The sequence below is a fragment of the Cebus imitator genome, unplaced genomic scaffold, assembly GCF_001604975.1.
Source record: "Cebus imitator isolate Cc_AM_T3 unplaced genomic scaffold, Cebus_imitator-1.0 Scaffold453, whole genome shotgun sequence".
In the NCBI taxonomy this organism is placed as follows: Eukaryota; Metazoa; Chordata; class Mammalia; order Primates; family Cebidae; genus Cebus; species Cebus imitator.
The window spans coordinates 1,434,937-1,460,583 of record NW_016107768.1 but is presented as its reverse complement, the minus strand read 5'-3'; the positions used below and the strand labels follow the sequence as shown (position 1 = coordinate 1,460,583).

Sequence of the window (25,647 nt, the reverse complement as noted above, 5' to 3'; positions counted from 1 at the left end):
CTAGTTTGAGGAGGATTAAATCACTGTCAGGGAATATATTTTAATATGTGAATTTGATGGTATAAAGCAATGAATTTGTTAGTGTATAGCATTAACATAGATTATTTTAAAATTACCTTACAACAAAGTGGAAAATCATAAATATTTTAGGACCAATACAGAAAAAAATTTCAGTGTCAATTTATTCTTAAAAGAGGTGATGGGATTATGAAGGCTTGCAACCTATGTCTTTATAAGGTTATTAGCCTAAAAATAATCAAACATGATGAGTCTTTTTAAATTTAGTATATTTAGATTTGGCATTGAAAAGTTTTTGTGAGAATTTATGTTAAAAATAGCCATTTTTCACTAAGTGCCAAGGAAATAGAAGTGAATGAAATAAGTAGTTAATCACAATTATCTTTCTCTTGTCTGCCTAGAGCACCAGTGTACATGTGTACTTTCCAGTTGAGTGTTATGCTTACTAAAAGTCAGTTTTCTCTGATCTCAGACTCATGCATGAAAGGTGCATTTCATGTTGTAGTTATATAATTTAAAAATGTATAAACTAATAAATCAGTATAAATATTTTGCTTCATGATAACTATTATGAATGCTTTGAGAAATCCTCAAAAAGGAGAGATGTAAACAAAATTATGCTGTCATTAGTTGGAGGTGGACCAATTATGAAAGACTAAGAATTATAAAAAAATACCTAGATATTTACCCTCGGATGGTATCACTAGCATTGACAAGTTCCCACTGCACCACAGAGTAAAACCAAACTCAGAAGTTGTTTGTGTTTGTTACACAAGCATGGTTTTTGCAGAAAAAGTAAAAGCAAAAGCAAAAACAGTCCTGATGCTTTTATCAAATCAGTGTACATACTACATATTTGTTATAAAATTTAAGGTATTTGTATATCACTTTTAATGATTCCACATTTAAGCTGATGCTTTTGATTAGTCAACCAAAGACACATCCCTCTGCCCACAACAGAACTGAAATTTTTCTACTCCAATATCTTCAACTATGAGAAAATTAACCATACATGGAGGTAATTTTTCTTAGAGTTTGGAAAACCTGGATGTACCTCCTTTAACTTGATGAGATTCAGCCTCTTTCACATGATTAAAAGGGAGTCTACAAGATCAATAGTGAAATCTCATTCTAGGCAAGAGGAAACCTTTAAGTTCATCAATCAAAAATATTTTTATTTCCATTTTGGTCTGCACTTATCTTTGTCAGTACCTCCTTCAACACAACTGAATGCTGTCTTAGTCTGCATTGTGTTATAATAATAGAATACCTGAGACTGAGTCATTTATGAAGGAGTTTACTTGGTTCACAATCCTGGAGGCTGGGAAGTCCAAGACCAGGCAGCCTCTCTAGTGAGAGCCTAGTGCTACTTAACTTATGGCAGAAAGCCCACACAAAAAAGGTATGCAGGAGTGGCTGGGTTTGTTTATATCAAGATATGCTCTCAGGAACTAATCCATTCCCTCAAAAGTATAACTTGCTCAGTCCTGAAAGATGGTATTTATCTATTCACGGGGATGGTGCACCCATGATTCAGCCACCTTACATTAGGCGCCACCTGCCCATACTGTCATATTGAGAATCAAATTTCAACATGAGTTTTGGTGAGGACAAAACACATCCAAACATAGCAGATACCCAGAACCATTTTCTCTCTCATTCAAATACCACATTTATATTTTAACTCCTCTTCATTGCCTTATTAGAACTCAACAGAGGGCTTGGCTAGTTATGCTCATATGTTAAGAAGATTGACTACTGTAGAAAAAGAACATTGACCCATGAACATAAAATTAAGTTCTTTTCTTGCACCTCTCTCTTATCAACATGAACCCTGAGAAACCACTCTAAGACTTCAGTTACTTTATTTGTAACATTAGGGAGTAAATCTAGAATTGTGACAGTTCACAATATGCCAGAAACTTGAAATTTTTGGCATTTATTGTCTTATTTAATTCCTATAAAATGTGAATTATAACACTAATAAAATGCTAATATTATCACTATTTTCCATGTGAACTGAGGCTTATAAGAGAGGGGCAGGCATGAGAGGAAAAACCTAGGTCTTCCTGAACATTAAATTCAACAGGATTATGTGAAACCTTAGTTGTATTAAGAATGAAATAGGGTTATTTTTTCTAAATGAACTTGGCTTGCTGACCGAATGATTTAAACAGCCTGAATATTTGCTTAGCCATTTACGTACCTTGTCAGCTGAGTTTAAGATAAAGACCAAGCAAAAGCACAGCACAGTAAATCGACAACAGGACAGATAAGAGAGTGACTCATTTCCCATTTTGCAGCATTTATAAAGTGAGTTTCAGGTGGGTCACTTGTCACTTCTTCTCTGTGAGCCTCCTGATACATTTTATATATATATATATATTTTTTTCATATTCTAATAAAAGCAAACACCATTTCTGGATCAGGGACAGACTATTATTATTTATAACACCAACCACATTTGTTTTCCACACCTGATATCCCCCCCCTCAGGGCAATGCAAATAAATCAGATATATCTTATGCATAATAAAGTTTTTTTTTTTAACTTTTTTTTGCCACAAGAGAGGAATTTCAAAATTATAAATGTGGAACTTTATATCAGCTGCATGCTGCCCTCTCATCTGCCACCCTCCAGAGGAAGAAACTTTATCTTCCTAAACAAAGTCTTTGGGAAGAAAAGGCAAGCATTTGGTTCCAGAGGCAATAGGTTTTATTATCCTTTGAACAAAAACAGATGGTTCTATCATAAAGAAACCAAGCATCTCTGGCTCCAAGGACCTGAGAATGAGAAACAAATGGATCTGGAAAAGTATTTAGAGTATTATTTATAAACTATATTTATAACATGTCATTTTTGTTTGCTCAGAAAATCCTAACTACACAGCAATATAAAAGTATTCATATTGCTTCTAAACATTTAATATCCCCCTATATAAATAAGAGTGTTGCTATGCGAAGTCCCCAAATTCCATCCATTTATAACATTTTTATGGAAGTGATAGTTACATTAAGAAAAAAAAACATGGCCAGAAACAATTAACTTGAGACATCTGACAAAATGGCAAGCTGGAAAAAACACTGACTTAGGTGTTATTATCTCTGTGATCTGGGACAAACCACTTAAACTGTGTTAGCTTCGATGTTCTCATGGGTTAAATTAATAGCTCGGACTACAAAGGAGTTAATATTTTCTTAACAAACTTATTTTTGAGTCACAGGTATTTGTGTTTTAAAGAGAGAGAGAGAGATAGATAGATAGATAGACAGATAGATAATGTATCATCCACATATATAAAAATGGAGCTATCTATCTATGCATACCCATTTCCAGTCTCAAATTTGCATCAATGTCTTTATTGGCCAGATCTACAGTTGCTATGTGAAGTAATATTTAAGTCACGTAATTCATGCCAAAAATCTACTTTGTATTATCATAGTTCACACCAGGTATTAGTTTTCTTTATTTTCCCCAGAGAAACTGATAAAAAGAAGACGGCTTTGCACAGCGGCTCTCACACTTTAGGGTGCATCAGAATCACTTGGAAAGCTTGCTGCTCTTGTGCCTTCCCCAGAGTTTCTTATTCAGTATATCTGGAATTGAAGCCTAGAACCTGTCTTTTTAAAAAGTTATCAGGTGATATTAATGCTGCTAGCCCATGAACCACTAATCTAAAGATAAGAACCACTAATGTAAAGAATGTTTCTGAACCTTTCCTGTAGAGGAATCACTTGGGGATCTCAAAAACGGGAACATTCTGATCTATTAGGTCAGGGTGGGGCTTGCCCTTCTGCACGTGTTACAAGCTTCCAGGTGATACTGCTTCTCATCTTCCAAAGATCATACACTTCAATACAAATGACCACCACAGGCATCCCCTAAGAGCTGTTAATATGCAAAATTGAAACTTAGTTGTACAAATATGGTGCCTATAGTTAAGAATACTGTATTGTATACTTGAAATTTGCTATGAGAGTACTGTAGATATTCAGTGTTCTCATTCATACCCCCACAAAAAGGTAATTATGTGAGGTGATAGACATGTTAACTTGGTCATGGCAATTATTTCACAATAAATACTTAAATCATCATATTGCACACTTTAAATACATACAGTTTTGTTTTCAGTTGTACCTCAAGGCTGAAAAAAACCCTTAATTGTACAAACACGTATTGATTGCCTACTATGTATCACACACTGTAAAACACTGCCAGTGACCAGAATTGAATTAGACCTTGCTCAATGAGGTTTAGAGCACATATCAGAAAATTAAGCATATGTTAAAAATGCAATGATAAAGCCATAATGAAAAAGGGCTACAGAAGACCAATAATGAACTAATGAGTTCTGACAAGAAGGGGATGATGTTTGGGAGCAACACAGAGGGCAGGACCTAGAGAAATGCGGATATGATATATTTTACCCAAAAAGGCTCAGAAAAAGTAAAACTAAGGTGCAACATGAGAAACTTTCTTAAGTAAACACATACACTAGAGTAGGCCAAAAAAAAAAAAAAAAATCACTCTATATAGTTAAAGCAAACAAGCAACCATTTCCACTTTAAAAGGACCTGAACTTAGCTAACCAAATAAACAGACATGTTAAGCCTTACTTTCAAAATAAATAAACAAGTGACTAAAATTAGTCCATAGGATTTCAGGTAAAGTAAACAATGCTTCAAAAAATTATTCAGATACCCAAGGATTTAAGTTTATGCAAATACCACTTAGGCTAAAGCAAACAAAACCTAACAGTTGTTTTTTTTACAGATTTTTAGGAAAAAAGGCTCCTCCGAGCTGCCTAGACCAAATTTAAAATCTCACCATAGCTCTGGTTGACAAAAAATAAATCTCTGCCTCCAAACATTCTCTGGCCTGATAGGTGAACTTCAGCCTCAGGATGCTGGAGATGGTTGAGTCCTGCATAATCAAGAATCTTGTGAGAAAGTATTTTCTTCTGATGCAAGAGAAAGTGTAAACACCCTCAAGTGTTCAGTTACCTGTCTTTGTGGACAACAGAAAATTAAAACAACAAAACTGCTTTCTTTCTATACAGAGAAACAACTAATGAATTAAAATTAAACACATGCAAATCATTAGACATAATTGAGCCAACACAAAATGGGTTCTGGTAGAAATTTATGTCATTTTTTACAGAATGAAATTGGAAAAAAGATACCATTGTGTATGAGGAATTTTTGAAAGCTATTGCTGTTTAGAGGAAGAAATGAAAATAAGGCTGTAACATCCTCTCAGTGTCATCTGTTAAGAGAATTGACCTTTAACTCATGGCAGGTGAGAAATGGCTGAGACTCAGGCTAAGGCACTTCTAAACACACACACACATCTTCTCCTTGCTACTCTGGGTTTAACCTCAACCCCAGACCTCATTTTAGAAAGTCAAGAGACAACAGCCAGAAGCAAGCAAACAAATGTGTAGAGAGTTAAAGAGTAGAGTTTTCTGTCTCTTCTGTTGGAGAGTTTTGAATTTATATTCAAGAGCATGATTTCCACAGAGAGGGAAACACACCCACCATCTACTAATGAGCTTAACCGGGAGCAAGAATGCTGGAGAGCCAACTCATTTTGTTACAGGAATCATTTGGACTTGGTACTGTCAATTCATGTCACTTAAAGCTAAACAGTGAATATAATGTTAATGTGCTCTCTCTTCTCCCATCCGTGGTTATGTTCATTGCTTACTGAATACCTATTATAAATAAAGTTATGAATATGTAACCTCTGGGAAAAATTCCACAATAATATTGATCAGTTTGCAGTGTAAATTACATTGCTTATAATGGAATACCACCAAATTCACAAAGCAATTGACCAGGCACTATCAATGACATCTTTCCAGTACATGCCCTCCCGTCCTTGCATTATGTAACACCTTTAATGGCATGGCTCACTGCTACAACCTTGGGGCCATCACTCACCTCTTGTTTATTTACTTCATTTTAATGAATGCCAGAACTGAAGGGGATTTTATATGTCTAGGTCTGAAAGTACTGTCCCTGCTTAATGGAATAATACAAAATCTGTACGATTCATGGCCCTGACTTTTAGACAGATGAAGTAGAGTGGGGAGGATGAATAGAAAATAAGTTGTTTACTTTTTTAGAACAAAGCAAAAAACATTTTAAAAAGAAAAGACATTATATCTTTCTGTTTTGCTTTGGTTTATTTGGAAATACCTGTTTCAATAGTTAAACGTGCAGCAGTTAAAGCTCATGAAATAAAATATAAAACAGAAAATGAATGTAAACATTTTCTGAGAACTGCTCTTTATAGATTTTAATGTGATGTTACCCTCTATTTAAGCATATGCTTGTAAGTGCACTGACTCAGAGTATATTGGATGTGTCAGAATGTGGAGTTTTAATAGCTAGGAAAAAAATCTCAAATTTGACTCTTAGACAAGAACAAAAATGTCATCTTTTTGCAGCTAGATTTTAATACATCCTGGAGTGCTGGAAATCAATATCAAATCCCAGGATCCTTCTGCTGAGATATTCAAAATGTTATCTCTAATGGGAGTCATATCAGAAAATAAGGCAGATATAACCTAGGGCCGAGCAGTTCACACAAGAGCTGGAAAGAGCTTTGCTGAAATCTAAACATACTTTGTATCTTTAAATAACAAAACATTTTCTTCATCATTTTAACAAACACTGTAACCGTTTTTCAGAACTGAAAGCCCTATAGGAAGGTAGATAATTTTGGAGAAATTATTTTCTCTTGTTTAGCAATTATCATTAATGAAAGAAAGATTTATTAAATACTAATAAATCCGAGCTGAATTGACTGACCATGCATCCAAATTGCTGCATTATTCACACTGGAATTACTCCAAAGATTAGCTGCAAATTGCCCTCTAAATTGAATTTATGGTTTCATTTTTCATAACTACTGTGTTGTGACAGATGAAAGGAATCTGAGAGGAAAATGACAGCAATGGGCCCAATTTCTTAGTGCACTATCTGTAAGATAGGAGCCAAACTGTCTTTATAATTTCTTTTGGCAAGCACAAAAACCTGGTAGGCTGAAATACAAGACTTTGTACCCTAAGTTCCCCTCAAGGGAGGGGAAAGGTCAACATTGTATTTTTGCCAAGTGGAAAATAGTCAAATCAATATCTATGGAAGAAATTCACATGTATGATTCAATTGTTTTGTCTATTACACCTCTGATTTGATCCTCACAATGACACCATGGAATAGGTAATCACATGCCCACTTAGGAGAAAGGAAGAGTAGGGATGAGTAATCTGCCTTAGTCTGGACTTCTGGGAGGCCTATCTTCAAACCCCATGTCTAGGAGCTCCTGCCACATCCCCTCCCAGGAAGGGCTACTGCTTTGATTACCAATTCAGACTTATTAATTTTCTGATTAGCAGGATCTGTCGTAGTTTCGTTTGCATCAAAGAAAACAAAAATCATTACAGTTCAAATTAGAGGGAAAAGCAAATCAACTCTACAAACTGGGCATCATAAACATGCCTAAATCTTTGATACAACTGTTTTTAGACTATTAGTGAAAAGCTGAAACAAAACAAGTACTTCCAGATCAGAGAGACAGTAAAGGCCTGTATATGAGATAGATAACATGTTGCAATACAGAGAGGCGAAGACAATTTTGTTAGCCTTTAAATTGAATTTGTATAGTCCGGGCCTCTTGGGTTAGAAATGATTGAAAACAATATTGGGCTGGAGTTAGTGACAAGTGCAGTTGATGCCTTCAGGTTTATAAGATACCAGTACGTGAACATGTGCTCCGTTTGTAAGACAAATGATTAGGCAGCCTCCCACAGCTTTCTGTTTTTAAAGGTTTAGAAAGCATCGCCATTTTTCTTCTGTAATGGCCTTAGGAATTCTCCCCTTTATCAAACTAGCTCTTGGATAACATACAGAAACCCAGGCTTTTGAGGCACAAGAGCAAATTAATGTGTAATTATTTACAAATAAGTATTTTCACCATGCACTTGTTAATAAATAATTTATGTGATCCTTTTACATGACAGAAGTAAAACCAGTGAGAAGGAAATTGCAAAGCTCTGGATCTCTAGCTAAATCTCATTGCAACCTTTAACTTTTTAATCTAATAACTTTATTACTGATTTTATAATGTATCTTTTCTTGGAACATATGATTTAACTTTTTTCTCTTTTGAAGATTATTTTTAATATTTTCACTTCTTCTGGTATAACATAAACTTTCAGCTATATATGCATATTTCCACTCTAGCTAGTGCCACATGCTGACTTTATCTCACCAAACTGACCCATTTGTGTTTTTCCTTTATTTTCCATTAAACTAAGGTGTTTACATTCAAATTTAAAGTCAAACACTACTCTTAGTTTATGACAAATGTGAAAACTGAAAGTTTACTGAATGATTCCATGTAAATGGATAATATACTGATTCTGTATGTCTAGAATAGCTAAACACTTTCATTTTGCATTTTGCCATCATATAGAAAAGACAAGCCAAAGTCCATGGCACACCAGGTATGTTAGTGGAACAAGTCCAGATATTCAACTAGCTGTGCAACTCCAGACAAGTTCCTTAATATTTCTGAGCCCTGCTATTTTTCATTAAGGATAGGGTTAGTAATGCCTACTCATAAAAATTTTGTGAGAACAAGATTAGAGAACCAACTCTTACTTCTTATACATAAGGCATATCTCAAGCCTTAATATCATTTCTGAAAAGAAGGGGTTGAACTTCACTAATAGGCAAAAGGAAAAGAGCCGTGATGAAAGAGAAAAGCAATACTAAACCAAAATCAATGCCTTGAATTTTGGTTTCAAGGATGATTTTAAATGTATGAAATATAAAAACACATGTTTGAAAGAAATCCAGAGAAATAGTCACTACTTGAATAGCAGTACCCTAGGGACTTGGGTTAGGTAGACTTTCACTTTGTTACATATTTCTGAAATTTTTGAAGTTATTTATAATAAGCATGTAACCTTCATGATCAGAATTTCTAATATTTTAAATGTATAAAGTATAGAATACATTGCGTATTCAATTAATAGTTTCTTTTTTCATCTTTCAGATTCACCAGCTATAAAAATGAAGGCATTCATTTGTTCATTCATACTAGTATTTATTGACTACCTACTACTTCTAAGCTCTTCTTAGTGCTGAGGATTCAAAAATGAAAGAAAATAGGGCTCTGTCTTCTATTTCTGTCAAGACATAGGGACAAGTAATAAGACTTCAAAAATTACATGCAAGGAAATTTTTCAAAAGCTTTCTCTCAATCTGATTTTCAATTGAATGCATACCACGGAGAGTTTTCCCACCTGAAAACTGGCCACCACATTCTGAAAATTGATGTTAGAAAAATATTTCAGTATTCTAATTGATGTTATAAAAACATGTGAACAAAATATAAATTATATTGTTTTGTGGGAAGAACAAGCATATGTTTGATCTACACGTAATTGCTATTTTTATAGATCAAAATAGTGAAATATCACCCCTTTTGCACGATTCAACTTAATATTCACTCTCAGGATAGGTTTAAGATAATGTTGTGCAATTATTTCTCACAAAATAAATGTATTTCTCACTTTATAAACTTAGACCTGAGTGTACGTTCAAATTCTGAGCATATTTTTCCAGACAATGTTTGATAATCTGCATCAATAGGTAGGAACAGCAACACATATAAGCCAAATTTACCCAGACAAAAAATTCTTCACATATGACTTTTAGATATTCACCAGAAAGTACAAGTACAGATGATTTAGTGAATGAAATTAACAAAAGGCTCTCCAACCTGTTGTTAGACTATATCAGTAACTCAAAAGCAGGATGTGCAGAATGGAGAAGGCTCCACTCCTCCAGTGAATATTTCAATGATTTTGTTGTGCAAATGATTGAGGCAGAGGAAACTTTACAAAGCAAGTCACATTCTAACAAAATATCTTCCTTACGCTGTACAACATCAATGCCTCTTCATCAATATCTTAATTGAAAGAAGCAATATATGTGGAATACAACATATACTGAGAAATGAACACATGTATTGCTTGATAAATTTTTGTTCAGTGAAAACATCCTAATCCAAACCAGGGCAACAACAGCAAACACAACAAAGTAAAACACCTTGAAAAAGCAGTTCCTTAGATGGTTGAATTTGTGTATTCCTGAAATGTTTCCTGGCACTTTTAGAGAAACTTGAAGTCAGTGTGAATACTCAAGTGGGAAATTGCAAAGAGCACGAAGGGACTTTGGGGACAGCCACAGAGGTTGGATTCATAACTACTCTGTTTCTGACATACCTCTCTGAGCGAGGGAATGGGGAATCTGGGAGTTGGCACCGACTTGGCTTCTGGGAGCCTGGAGTAGGTGGTATTGGGCTAAGATACCCCAGGAGGGAAACCTAGGAAGCAAAAGAATTTAAATGGAGCAGAAAGAACAAATGGGACTCTAAGCATAGGACCAATACTAAAACAGTCATGCACTTTGGGTGGAGCCTGTGGCTGAACTTAAGGACAAATTTAATTCTCCTAACCTCCTTCTGTCCTATATGCTACTACTTTGTGTTTCAGTTCTACCTTGTTTTTACACTCCAAGATTTGAACATAAATCACCAATACTTCTATAGATTGTTCTAACATGTTAGAAATTGTTCACCATTGTTTCTTGCATCTTCATTCTTCTAAGTTCAATTTTCTTTTTGCTGAAATACATTTTGGTACATTTTTCAGCTAAAGTCTATGGGTCATATGTTCTACCTTGTATAAAAATAATTTCATTTTATTCTTAGATATATGTATTATAGATACAAACATACATATTTTGTTGAATACAACATATATTGAGAAATGCACACAAGTATTGCTTGATAAATTTTTGTTCAGTGAAAACATCCTGAACCAGGGCAAGAAATAGAGCATTACTGTTACCTTGGAATCTATCTTCCTGTCCTGGTCCAGTTATTATTCCACCTGCCCAAAATGATAACCACTATCCGCTCTGTCACCAGGGTGGAGTGCAGTGGCACAATCTCGTCTCACTGCAACCTCCACCTCTCAGGTTCAATTCATGCGATTCTCCTGCCTCAGCCTCCCAAATAGCTGGGACTAGAGATGCACAACACCATGCCCAGCTACTCTTCGTATTTTTAGTAGAGACTGGGTTCCACCATGTTGGCCAGGAGAGTCTCAATCTCTTGACTTCATGATCTGCCCGTCTCGGCCTCCCAAAGTGCTGGGATTACAGGCATGAGCCACCACACCCGGCTATGGCTAACTACTTTAATGCTATGGATTAGGTCTGCCTATTTTAAAATTCATATAAATGGAATTATGTATGTTGTCTTTTGTTCAGGCTTCTTTTGGTCGACATGATTGTAACTTTCTTTTGTTGTTTCTTTGAATTATCATTGCTAGCTATATATCTTTTTTATTATAACAATTTATTCATTTCACAGTCATGGATATTTAGATTGCTTCTGATTAGGCTACTACAAGTAATTATTTTATAAACATCCTTGCATATGTCTTTAGTGCACATATGTACATATTTTGCAGAGGTATACATATAGGATACAATATAGTCAACTTAAGTAGATACTTCCAGTTTTTCAAAGCAGTAGGATCAATTTATACAAAGCACAGTATGAAACTAAAATAATTTTCAAAAATTGGTAAAATTATGTCACATACAAATATAAAAATGAACACTTTAACAATTTAATATATTAAAGGAGAGACCCTGGCAGATGTTATAATCAATTTAAAAGATAATCTGAATAAAACATATTTATGTGAAAATGAAAACAGCTAGAAGACAATAAATAGGAGTAAAATCAGATAAAAGAATATATAGAGATGACTCATTGCTGTAAAATAGCTTGAAGAGGCTAGAATCAAATGATATAGGAGGGTACTATACATAACACATCGTTTTTCACTAAAATACATTATATTTTCTCAACAGAGTTTGATTGACCCAAAAACTCTCCAACACTTTTCAGTCTTAAATTTTACCTATCTTCACGTGTACACATTGTGGTTTTAATTTGTATTATGCTGACTTGTGACTATGAACACTTTTACGTATATGTTAATTGGTCATGTGGCCTTCCACTTTGGTTAGTCTATTGAAGAAAGCTGTTACTTTATTCTAGTATGTTGATTAGTTTTCACTTGTGCATTTGTGGAAATTCTTTATATATGCTGCATATAGGTGCTTTGTCAGTATACGTATTGGTCTGTGACTTGCCCTTTTTACATGCTTAACTTTCAATTAACGCAAGAACTTACATGAAAATCTTCCTTGTTCAAGTTCTTTATTTACTTCAATTCTAGAGCTGCTACGGTCCTCTTTTTTTTTTTTTTAGTCTTGGCCCTTTGTAGATGTTATTCCATCTTTTCTGGCTTATAATTTTGCTTTAGGGATATCTGCTGTAAATTTATTTGTTGTTACTTCATTAGGGATATCTGCTGTAAATTTATTTGTTGTTACTTCACAGATCTTTTCACTTGCTCTTAAAGCTTTTTTTTTTTTAATTTGCTCAGAAGACTTTTACTTTGACTCTAGCGTTCTGTGGCTTCAATAGTTTGTGTCAGTGTGAATTTGCTTGTATTTAATCTACTGGGAATTCTTTGTATTCTCTGAATCTGAGTAATAGGGTATTTCAAAAAGTTCTTTTAGTTGTTCTCTTCAAATTTATAGCCTAGAACTTTGCATCTTTGTCATTCCCTCTATTGCTCTTTCAGGAACCTATATTAGATGTTTGTAAGATATTTCATTTTTTTCTTTCATGTGTCTAAACTGTTCAGATTTTTCATCTCTGTATCCCTTTACTGTAGTCTGTGTAATTTCTACAGTCTGTTTTCCAGCTCACTGAGTCACTCTGCAGATCAGTATAATCATGTATTTAACCCATTCTTTGTGTTTTAAATTTCAATGACAATATTCTTTAGCTATAAAACTTTTATGTGGTACTTTTACTTATCATCCTGCATTTGATTGGATTTTTTTCTTCATTCTTATTTTTTTCTACTTTATTAAAATTATATCTTCAGTATTTTTTTATTGTGGTAAAAATCACATGACACAAAATTTACCATCTTATGCATTTTAAGTATACAGTACAGTAGTGATAACTATGTACATTGTTATCCAAGAGATCACTAGAACTTTATCTTGCAAAATTAAAACTCTGTATCCATGGAACAACTTCCATATCCTCCTTTCCCCAGCTCCTGACAACCACCATTCTACTTTGTGTTTTTAAAGAGTTTGACTACTTTAGAGGTTTCATATAAGAGGAATCACATGGTGTTTGTGTTTTTGTGACTGGCTTATTTCACTTAAAATAATGTCCTCAAAATTTACCTGTTTTAGCATATAACAAGATTTCCTTTTTAAATAAGGCTGAATAATACCCCACTGTATGTATATATTACACTTTTTATCCATTTATCTTTTGAAAGTTCTTCAGCTTGCTTTAGCTTCTTGGCTATTATGAATAATGATACTGATACGGTTTGGCTCTGTGTCTCTACCTAAATCTCACCTTAAATTGTAATCTGCATAATCCCCATGTGTCAGGGATGGGACTGTGTGGAAGTAACTAAATCATGGGGGCTTGAAATAATGATAGTAAGTGAGTCTCATGAGATATGATTTTTATAAGTGTATGGCATTCCCCCTGCTTGCGCTCATTCTCTCTCCTGCTGCCTTGTAAAGGTGTGCCCTCTGCCATGATTGTAAGTCTCCTGAGGCCTCCCCAGCCATGCAGAACTGAGTCAATTAAACCTGTATAAATTACCCAATCTTAGATATTCCTTCATAGCAGCATGAGAATGGACTAATACAGCTACAGTGAACATGAGTGTGCAAATATCTCTTGGAGATCCTAGTTTCAATCCTTTTGAATATATAACAGAAGTGGGAGTGCTGGCTCATATAATGTTTTTTTGTGGAGCTTTCATATTTTCCATTGCAGTCGCATCATTTTAGAAATAACTGCTGCACCACCAACAGTGCACCAGGTTCCAACTTCTCTACATTCTTGTCAGTACTAAAACTTTTCTGGTTTTGTTTTTAATATTAGCCATTCTAACAGTGAAATTTACCAAGTATAAAGTGATATCTGACTATGGTTTTCATTCCCATTTCCCTGATGATTAGTGATGTAGAGATGCTTTTTCTGTGCTTCTTGGCTATTATAATATCTTCCTTTGAAAAATGTCTATTCAAATGGTTTGCCCATTTTTAATTGGACTTGTTTTTGTTACTGGGGTAGTGGTGGTAGTGATAATAGATATAAAGGAGTCTTACATGTATTCTAGATATTAACTCCTTATCAGATAGATGGTTTGCAAGTATTTTCTCATTGTATAGATTGACTTTTTACCACTCTGGTTATTTCCTTTGCTGCAGAATTTTTTAAGTTTGTTGTAGTCTCACTTGTCTGTTTTTGCTTTTGTTGCCTGTGTTTTGGTGTCATATCCAAAATCGTTGCCAACTCCAGAGGCATAATGATCTTTCCTTATATTTTCTTTTAGAAGGTTCATAGTTTAAGGGTTACATTCATTATCTTAATCTAGTTTTAGTTAATTTTTCCATATAATATGATATAAAAGTCCAACTTTATTCTTTTCAATGTAAATATCCAGTTTTTCCAACAATATTTATTGAAAAATGATCCTTTCTCCATTATGTTGCCTTGAAACCCTTATTGAAGATTGTTTGTCTTTGTGTCAGTCCATTTTCACACTGCTGTAAAGATACCACATGAGACTAGGTAATTTATAAACAAAAGAGGTTTAATTGACTCACAGTTCCATGGCTGAGGAAGCCTAAAGAAACCAGCAATTATGGCAGAAGGTGAAGCAGAAGTGAGGCACATCTTACATGGCAGCAGGAGACAGAGTGCAGGGGAAACTGCCACTTTTAAACTATAAGAGCTGATGAGAACTCAGTATCACAAGAACAGCACAGGGGAAACTGTTCCCATGATCCAATTACATCCTACCAGGTCCCTCCCTCACTCCTAGGGATTACCATTTGAAATGGTAATTGATTTGGGTGGGGACACAGAGTCAAACCATATTATTCCTGACCCTCCCAAATCTCACATCATTTTCATGTTTTAAAACCAATCATGTCTTCCTAAAGTCTCAACTCATTCCTGCATTAACTCAAAAGTAGAAGTCCAAAGTCTCATCTGAGACAAAGCAAGTTCCTTTCACCTATGAGCTATAAAATAAAAAACAAGTTAGTTACTTCCAAGATAAAATGGGCGGGGGGAGATAACAGGCATTGGGTAAATGTTCCCATTCCAAATGGGAAAAAGTGGCCATAACAAAGGGGCTACAGGCCCCATGAAAGTACAAAATTTTCAAGGCACTTGCCAAATCTTAAAGCTCCAAAATAATTTCCTTTGACTCCATGTCACATCCAGGGCACACTGATGCAAGAGGTGGGCTCTCAAGGCCTTGGGCATCTCTGCCCCTTTGACTCTGCAGGGTAAAGCCCTTGTGACTGCTTTCACACGCTGGTATTAAGTGCCTGCAGCTTTTCCAGATGCCTGGTGCAAGCTGTCAGTCGATCTGCCATTCTCGGTTCTGGAGGATGAGGACTGGTGGCCTTCTTCTCACAGCTCCACTAGGCAGTGTACCAGTGGAGACACTGTGTGGGGTCTCTAATTCCACGTTTCCTCTCTGCATTGCCCTGTCAGAGGTTCTCCATGAGGACTTTGCCACTGCAGCACACTTCGCCTGGGCATCCAGGCATTTTATCCATGCACTGAAATCCAGGTGGAGGCTCCCAAAGCTCTTGTCTTCTTTGCACCCGCAAGCCAAATAGCATGTGGAAGATGCCAAGCTGTGGGGATTGCAGGCTTGAAGACATGGCCCAAGCTTTACTTTGGACTTTTTAGCCATGGCTGGAGCTGGGATGGCTGGGACACAGGGTGCTATGTCCTAAGGCTGTACAGAGCAGCAGGGCCCTGAGCCTGCCCTGCAAAACCATTTTTACCTTTTAGGCCTTCAGGTCTGTGATGGGAGGGACTACCATGAAGATCTCTGAAATGTCCTGGAAACATTTTCCCCATTGTCTTGGCTATTAACACTTGACTCCTCATTCTCATGCAATTTCTGTAGCAGGCTTGAATTTCTTTGCAGAAAATGGGTTTTTCTTTTCTCCCAAATTGTTAGGTTGCAAATTTTTCCAAACTTTGATGCTCTACTTCCATTTTAAACATAAGTTCCAATTTCAAACCATCTCTTTGTGAGTGCATATACCTGTACGCTTTCAGAAAAAGCCATGTCACCTTTTGAATGCTTTGCTGCTTAGAAATTTCTTCTGCCAGGTAGACCACATCATCTTGAGGTTCTATGTTGATTTCACTTCCCAAGTCCACAGGGGGTGTGGTTTCAAAGGCAGAAATTTCCCAGCAACATGCCCAACCTGCCGTCATTCCCGTCCCCATCTAGAATCTAGAGTTCTTTGTCTAACTTTTGTGCACATGGGCTAGGTAGACTGCCCAGGTGTGCTTCCTTTGTTTAGAAAGCCCGCCAAAAGCCTTAGAAGGAGGGGCTCTATCATGAGCCAGGCAGCCAATCCAGCATCAGAGTTGAAGATCAGTCACTTCAGAGGAAGTCTGGAAAAGCACGTCTGACTGGATGAGAACTTGAATGAGGCAGGAGTAACTCCAGGGTTAAAATGTGTGCCCCCCCCCACCCCCACCTCTGCTTCCATTTCCTTACCTATACGGACTCCATCTCTGGATCCCCTCCCTGATGCTCTGTCTCTCTTTCTCTCTCTCAGTGGTGAGTTGGCAGTTTTTACTTTCAGACCCACACCTCCTGGGTCCATATTTATGTAAGGTAGACTTCTTCCTAGCAGCCTGCTAGGGCATAAGTCTAGTAGCCACATGGTCACCGGTTCAGATCCCCAGTAGGGTCAGTCTTGACTGGGGCTTAAATTGGGAACCTTTTAGGGAGTTCAAAAGCTGGAGGCCATGGGATATTGTATTTTTTTGTCACCCACAGATTTCCAAATGCAACTGAATGGTGCCAGAATCTAATGATGTACAATTTGTCTTACTTAGGATTGGCTCTACCTATGTCAGAACTTCTCCATCTATCAGACTATAGTCAAACCAGGTCCTAGGCTCAAATAGTTAATTACAGACTACATAGTCCTAGGGCATTTTCCTATAATGGAAAGTGGGGTGGGGGAGGTGGCCCAGATCCTGAGGACGTTGTTTCAGCCTTTGCCACATGGCCACCCCACCTTCTTAGGATTGTGCTCAGAGGTCCCTTCCTAGAAGTTTATACTCCTAGGGCAGCTTTAAAATCAGGTCTATATTAATGGAACTCTTGCTAGGGAATATTGGTACCCATCACCCAAGTCTTACTGCCCTGGTTTAGGGACTTGCTGGTATGGTTGCTATGTCCCAAGGCTGTACAGAGCAGCAGGGCCCTGGTCCCCACCCATCCCAGCAGTCCACATGTCTTTATGGTGGTCATTGGAGGCATGCAGACAGTGAGGTTGAGTGCCCATGATGCTGGTAAGCATGATTAAACCCAGAACATGGGAGGCCCCAAAAGATGATCACACATCTTGGGCACAATGAAAATTATGAGGTGTTATAACTCAGGGATGCCCCAGGGCTAGCACTGGGGTTCGGGCATTCCTGTGTTCAATTTCAGATGGGAGATAAAGTCTTCTTTAAAGTGTATCCCAAGATAAAGTCTCCTTTAAAATGTATCCCAGAGAACTGGGACCAATTTGACACAATCTTTGAAGAAGCAGCAGTGGCTCATTTTTCTCTGCCAGGCAGCATAGCCAAAATACCCTCTGTTGAGTGGAAAAACCTGGCCTCCTAAGGGAAGTATAGATTATAAGACCAGTCTACAATTCAACCTGTTTTGTAAGAGTCAAGGTAAATGGTTTGAGGTCCCCTATATGCAAGTTTTCTTTTCTCTAAGAAATAATTCTCAGCTATGTGAGGCCTGTACCCCATACCTTGCTAACCCTTCCTTAGGACTCCCTGTGGCTCCTCCCTTCACCAATGCTGACCAGGCCTCCTCAGCTGCAATAAACCAAAAGGAGCCAGGGGAAGCAGAAATGGCCAAGGCATCTCAGGCCACTAGGATGCCCAAACTCTGCCCCCTTACAGGCAGTAGGAGGAGGATTTGGTCCAACCAACGTGCACACTCCCTTTTCACTTTCTGACTTAAAGCAAATTAAGGCAAACAGGAAAGTTTTCAGATGACCTGGACAAATACGTAGATGTTCTGCATGGCCTGGGTCAGTCCTTTGAATTAGATTGGAAAGATATCGTGTTATTGCTTAGTCAAACCCTAACCAGCAATGAGAGAGGCTGCCTTAGCAGTGGCTCAAGAATTTGGGGACACCTGGTACCTTAGTCAAGTACATGACCAAATGACGCCAGAGGAAAAGGATAGATTTCCTACAGGTAGACAAGCAGTCCCTAGCACAAACCCTTTCTGGGATCCTGACTCAGAACAGAGGGACTGGAGTCATAGGTACCTCTTAACCTGCATACTTGAGGGATTAACGTGAACTAGGAAGAAGCCCATGAACTACACAGTGTTATCCACCATAACTCAGGGAAAGGAAGAAAACCTGATAGCTTTCCTTGAGTGATTATGGGAGGCCTTAAGAAAGTATACTCCCCTGTCACCAGACTCCATCAAGGATCAGTTAATACTACAGGACAAGTTTATTAAGCAATCGGCAACTGATATTTGGAGGAAGCTCCAGAAACTGGCCCTGGGGCCAGAACAGAGTCTAGAACCATTACTATACCTAGAAACCTAGGTGTTTTATAATAGAGACCAGGAGGTGTACAGGCTGGAAAGAAAAGGAAAGACCAGAGAAAAGCCACAGCCCTAGGCATGGTCCTCAGGCAAGCAATCCCAAGGGGCTCAAATGAGGGAAAGGCTTGGGTTAGCCGACAGTGCAGAGCTTGTTTCCATTGCAGCCTAACGGGACACTTTATAAGAAATTGTCCCCAGAGAAATGGACCACCACCTTGTCCTTGCCCACTGTGCCAAGGGGATCACTGGAAAGCATACTGTCCCAGGGGATGAAGGTTCCCAGGGCCTGAGCTGTCTAACCAGATGACCCAACAGCAGGCAGGACTGAGGGTGCCTGGGGCAAGTGCCAGTACAAGCCATTATCCTCAATGAGCCCCAGGTAAAGCTGACCACAGAGGGCCAGGAGGTAAATCTCCTCCTGGACACTGGTGTGACCTTCTCCGTTTTACCCTCCTGCCCTAGATGGTTGTCCTCCAAGTCTGTAACTGTCCAAGGAGTCCTAGGACAAGCAGTCTCCCTGTATTTCTCCCAGCCCCTAAGCTGTCACTGGGGAGATACACTTTTCTCCCATGCCTTCCTCATCACGCCGGAAAGTCCTCCTGCCTTACTAGGGTGAGACCTGTGAGCCAGAGCAGGAGCCATTATCTATATGAACCTTTTTAGTGAGGAAATTCCTCTCTGCTTCCCTTTTAAAGAGGGATTAATTCTGAGGTTTGAGAAGGCAAAGAATGCCTGCCCAATTCAAATAAGGCTAAAGGTTCCCACCTTTTTTCCTTACCAAAGACAGTACTCCCTAAGGAAGCTAAAAAGGGGATATAGGATACTGTAAGGAACTTAAAAGCTCAGGGTCTAGTAAAGTCCTGTAACAGCCCTTGTGATACTCCAATTTTAGGAGTACAAAAACCTAATGAAAAATAGAGGCTACTGCAAGGTCTCAGGTTTATTAATGAAGCTGTGATCCCTTTATACCTGGCTGTACCCAACCCATACAGCTTGCTCTCTCAACCATCAGGAGAGGCGCAATGGTTTACAGTCCTGGATCTTAAGGATGCCTTTTTCTGTGTACCGTTACATCCTGACTCCCAGTTTCTGTTCACCTTTGAAAACCCTTTAGACCAGAGTTCTCAGTTTACGTGGACAGTGTTACCCCAGGACTTTTGAGATAGCCCCTACCTCTTTAGCCAGGCTTTAGCCCAGGACCTTAGTAATTTTTCACATCCAGGTACCCTGGTTCTTCAATATCTGGATGACTTACTTTTAATTGCAAACTCAGAAGCCCAGTGTCAGCAGGCCACCCAGGACCTCCTAAACTTGCTTGCCACCTGTGGATAAAAGGCTTCTAAACCAAAAGCCCAACTTTGTAGGCAAGAGGTAAAATACCTAGGGCTTGTCTTATCTAAGGGCACTCAGACCCTTAATAAATAACACCTCCAACCCATACTGGCCTTCCCCCATCCAAAGACCTTAAAACAGTTGCGAGGATTCCTGGGAATAACCGGTTTTTGCCGATTGTAGATTCCCAGATATGGTGAAACAGCAAAACCACTATACGCTCTGATTAAGGAAACTCAAAAAGCTAACACCCATCTAATACAAAGCTAACACCCTATAGCTGAGGCAGCCTTTCAGACCCTGAAGCAGGCATTACTGCAGTCTCCAGCTCTAAGCCTTCCTACAGGGAATGACTTCTCCCTATATGTTATGGAAAAGTGAGGAGTGGCACTGGGGGTTCTCAACCAGACCTGGGGGGACAATGCCACAACTGGTGGCATACCTAAGTAAGGAGATTGATGCAGTAGCAAAAGGCTGGCCACACTGCTTGTGAGTCATAGCCATGGTGGCTATAGTGGTCTCAGAAGCCATTAAAATAGTACAGGGGAAAGATCTAACTGTATGTACTTCATGTGATGTAGCTGGAATTCTGGCCTCTAAAGGAGACTTATGGCTGTTGGACAGTCACTTACTCACATATCAGGCCTTAATGCTCGAAGGGCCTGTACTTCAGCTGCACACATGTGCAGCCCTCAATCCAGCTACTTTTCTTCCTGTGGAAAGGGCAGACACAGAACATGACCGTCAGCAGGTTATAGCTCAGAACTATGCAGCTCAATAAGATTTCTTAGAAACTCCTCTAGCCAATCCTGACCTTAACCTATAGGCTGACAGAAGTTCCTTTATGGAAAATGGCATTCGAGAGGCAGGATATGCAGTAGTCAGTGATCAAACAGTGCTCGAAAGTAATTCCCTTCCTCCTGGAATTAGTGCCCAGCTGGCAGAACTAGTAGCCCTCACTCGAGCTCTAAAATTAGGAAAAGGAAAGAGAATAAACATATAAAGATGCCAAATATGCTTACCTGGTTCTACGCACTCACGCTGCCATATGGAAGGAAAGAGAGTTCCTAACCTCTGCAGGAACTCCCATTTAATATCATAAGGAAATTTTAGACTTATTACAAGCTGTCCAAGAACCCAAAGAGTTTGCAGTCTTACACTGCTGGGGTCACCAGAAAGATAATGAGAAGGAAGCAGAGGGCAATTGCTTAGCTGACTTAGAAGCAAAAAGGGTAGCTAGACAAGAATTTATAGATGGACCATTAATATGGAAAAACCCCCTCCAGGGAACTAAACCTGAATACTCATCAGAAGAGGTAGAGTGGGCAATCTCTCAGGGACATAATCTTCTTCCTTCAGGGTGGCTAGCTACTGAGGAAGGAAAAGTTCTACCTGCTGCCAGCCTGTGGTAAGTACTTAAAACCCTGCATCAAACCTTCCATATGGGTAGAGATTATACATATCAAATGGCCAAATCTATATTTATAGAAAAGAGTCTCTTCAAGGCTGTCCAACAAATAGTCAAAGGATGTGAAATATGCCAGAAAAATAATACTTCGGCACATCACAAAGCTCCTCCTGGGAAGCAGCGAACCAGTCATTACCCAGGTGAGTACTGGCAAATGGACTTTACCTATATGGTTAAGTCTCAGGGATATCAATATCTGCTAGTATGTGTAGATACCTACACAAACTGGGTTGAGGCTTTCCCCTGTAGAACAGAAAAATCCAAAAAGGTAATAAAAGTCCTAATTAAAATGAAATAATCCCTAAATTCAGACTCCTTCACTCTCTTCAAAGCAATAACAACCCCACCTTCAAGACTGCAGTAACCCAGGGTATTTCCAGGGCATTAGGAATACAGTATCATCTCTGTGCTTGGAGGCTTCAGTCCTCAGGGAAAGTGGAAAATATGAATGAAAATTTTAAGAGACACCTAAGACACTGGCACAGGAAACCTACTTCTCATGGCCTTCTCTATTACCAGTAGCACTCTTCAGGGCTCAAAACTCTACTCAAAAAAATAGGATTCAGCCCCTATGAGATGGTTTATGGACAGCCCTTTCTTACTGATGATCTTTTATTAGACAAGGAAATAGCAGATCTAATAAAAGATATAACCTCTTTGGCTAAGTACCAACAGGCCCTTAGAGCCTTTCCTGAAGGACACCCTGGAGAAAAAGGGAAAGAGTAGTTCTGCCCTGGAGACTTGGTGCTTGTTAAGTTTATCCCCTCATACTCTTCTCTCATCTTGGGAAGAACCATTTTTGGTTATTCTGTCTACCCCAACAGCAGTTAAGGTGGTGAGAATTGATTCATGAATTTACCACACTTGATTGCAGCCTTGGACAATTCCTGAAGAAAATCATAGGCCCTCCACTCCACAGCCTAAAGTTCCAGGAGATGACCCTTTGTATACCTGCAAGCCATTAAAGGTTATAAGTTTGCTCTTCCAACAAGATCTCCAGAATTAAAACCATAAAGCCACAATTAATCCTGCAGCTGGAACTCTGGATATCCTTGGCTCATAAGCTCTATCATGGACCTCTGGATCAACCTGTACCGCTAAAAGACTCCCCTCTGGAGGAAACCTCAACTGCAAGGCCCCTTCTATGCCCCAATTCGGCAGGAAGTAAAGAGTGATTAACGCCCATGTCCCAGCAGTTGGACTTTCCTGTTCAGAGTGGGGACTGAGGGACAATGTTAACTTCTCAAGTCCACAAAGGGTGTGGTTTCAAAGTCTGAAATGTCCCAGCAACATGCCCAGCCTGCCTTCGTTCAAGTCCCTATCCAGGAACTAGAGTTCTTTGTCTAACTTTCACATGTTTGGGCTAGGTAGACTGCCCAGGTGAGCTTCCTTTATTTAGAATGCCCACCAAAAGCCTTTCGAAGGAGGGGCTCAATTTGCAAGCCAGGCAGCCAATCCAGCATCAGAGTCAAAGATCAATAACTCCAGAGGAAGTTTGGAAAAGCTCCTCTCACTGGATGAGAACTTGAATGGGGCAGGAGTAACTCCAGGGTTAAAACTCCCCCTATTCCGTTACCTGTACAGACTCCATCTCTGGATCCCCTCCCACAACAGCATGGAGGCTTGCTCTCTCTCTCTCTTCTCTCTCTGCCTAATAATTGCTTTGCTGCTAAGCTCTTTGGGTCCAATTTTTACTTAATACCACCATGCCACCTGGGTCTGCTCCCCATTCATGGGTGAGTGAGAGCCCAAGGGCCTGGAAAAAACACATCTGATTGAGGAACAGTGAGCATCTTTGGAACACCCCCACAGACCTGCTTCTGTCGCCCAGTTACAATCTCTCTCAAGTTAAAAGTTCCACAGATCTCTAGAGAAGGGGCAAAATGCTGCCAGTCTCTTTGCTAAAGCATGGCAAGAGTGACCTTTGCTCCAGTTCTCAATAAATTTTTCATCTCCATCTCAGACTACCTTAGCCTGAACTGCATTCTCCACATGACTGTCAGCATTTTGGTCAAAACTATTCAAATCTCTAGGAAGTTCTAAACTGTTGCGCATCTTCCTGTCTTTTTCTGAGTTCTCCAAACTGTTCCAACCTCTGCCCATTACCCAGTTCCAAAGCCACTTCCACATTTTCAGATTATCATTATAGCAGTACCCACTATCCTGGTACCAATTTCCTGTATTACTCTATTTTCATACTGTTATAAAAATACTACCTGAGACTGGGTAATTTATAAACAAGAGGTTTAATTGACTCACAGTTCTGCATGGCTGGGGGGGCCTCAGGAAACTTACAGTCTTGGTGAAGATGAAGGAGAAACAAGACATGCACATCTTACATGGCAGCAGAAGAGGGAGTGTGTATAAGGGAAACTGCCACTTTTAAACCATCAGATCTTGTGAGAACTTGCTCACTATTATGAGAACAGCATGGGAGAAACTGCCCCCATGATTTAATCACCTTCCATCAGATCCTTCAACATGTGGGAATTACATTTTGAGATGAGATTTCGGTGGGGACACAGAGCCAAGTCATATCAGTTCTTATACATAAGGCTTTGATTCTGGGCTCTCTTTTCTGTTCCATTGGTCTCTATGTCTGCCCTTTTGCCAGCATCAGTCTGTTTTGCTTACTGTAGCTTTGTAATACGCTTTGAAACAACTTGTAGATTGCTTTGAGTAATACTGACATTTTAATAATATTGAGTCTTCCAATACAGGAACATAATATCTTTCCATTTATTTGTATTTTATTTCTTTCAGCAATGTTTTACAGTTTTTACTGTACAATTCTTTCACCTTCTACATAGTTTTACACTTTTTGATGCTATTTTAAGTGAGATTGTTTTTCTAATTTACTTTTCATATTGTTTATTTTAGTACACAGTTATACCTCAGTGATGTTGCAGATTTTGTTCTAGAGCACACCAGTAAAGCAAATGTCACAGTAAAGCAAGTCACACAAATTTAGTTTCCCAATGCATATAAAAGGTATATTTATACTAAACTGTAGCCTATTATTCTATACTGTAGTCTATTAAATATGTGATAGCATTGTATTTCAAACATGTGTATACCCTAATTAAAAATAATTTACTACTAAAAACTGCTAATGATCATCTGAGCCTTCAGAAATCTTAATTATTTTGCTGGGAGAGAGTCTTGCCTTGATGTTGATGACTGCTGACTTAGCAGTATGGTGATCACTGAAGGTTAGGGTGGCTGTGGCATTTGTTGAATAAGGGGAATAAAACCTGACCCTTAATTGACCCCACATCAATTGATTGTTCCTCTACTAAAGATTTCTCTGTAGCACACTATGCTGTTTGATAGCATTTTAACCACATAAGAACTTTCAAAGTTAAAGCCAATCCTCTCAAACTCTAACTCGGCTTTATTAACTAAGCTTATGTTATATTCTAAATCCATTGCTGTCATCCAACAATATTCACAACTTCTACGCCAAGAGTAGATTCTATCTCAAGAAACTACTTCCTTTGCTCATCCATAAGAAGCAACTCATTAACCATTCCTGTGTTGTCATAAGATTGCAGCAATTCAGACATATCTCAGGCTCCACTTCAAATTATGGTTCTCTTGCTATTTCCCTCACATCTGCAGGGTCTTCCTCACAGAGGTATTGAATCCCACAAAATCATCAATGATTGTTGAAGACAACTTTTTCTAAACTACTGTTAATGTTGATATTTGGGCCTCCTCCCATAAATCATGAACATTCTCTTTTTTTTGGATTATTTTTTATTTTTATTTTTATTGCATTTTAGGTTTTGGGGTACATGTGAAGAAAATGCAAGAATGTTGCATAGGTACACACATGGCATTGTGATTTGCTGCCTTCCTCCCCATCACCTATATCTTGCATTTCTCCCCATCCTATCCCTCCCCAACTCCCCACCCCCCATTGTCCATCCCCTAGTTCACCCCAACAGACCAGAGTGTGTATTGCACCCTTCCCTGTGTCCATGTGTTCTCACTGTTC

At 38.5% G+C, this 25,647-nt stretch overlaps 2 long non-coding RNA genes across 5 annotated transcripts in view; one reads left to right on the top strand and one right to left on the bottom strand.

The window, feature by feature from the left end:
• LOC119468598 overlaps positions 1-6,428 on the top strand; it is a 154,193-nt gene extending 147,765 nt beyond the window's left edge. The window contains exon 3 of the long non-coding RNA XR_005197302.1: positions 4,792-6,428. This is a non-coding gene — a long non-coding RNA (uncharacterized LOC119468598). The remainder of the gene's footprint in view (positions 1-4,791) is intronic.
• The window catches only part of LOC108291440, a 278,005-nt gene that overhangs the window by 85,665 nt on the left and 166,693 nt on the right, over positions 1-25,647 (bottom strand). The gene's annotated exons all lie outside the window — the stretch shown is intronic.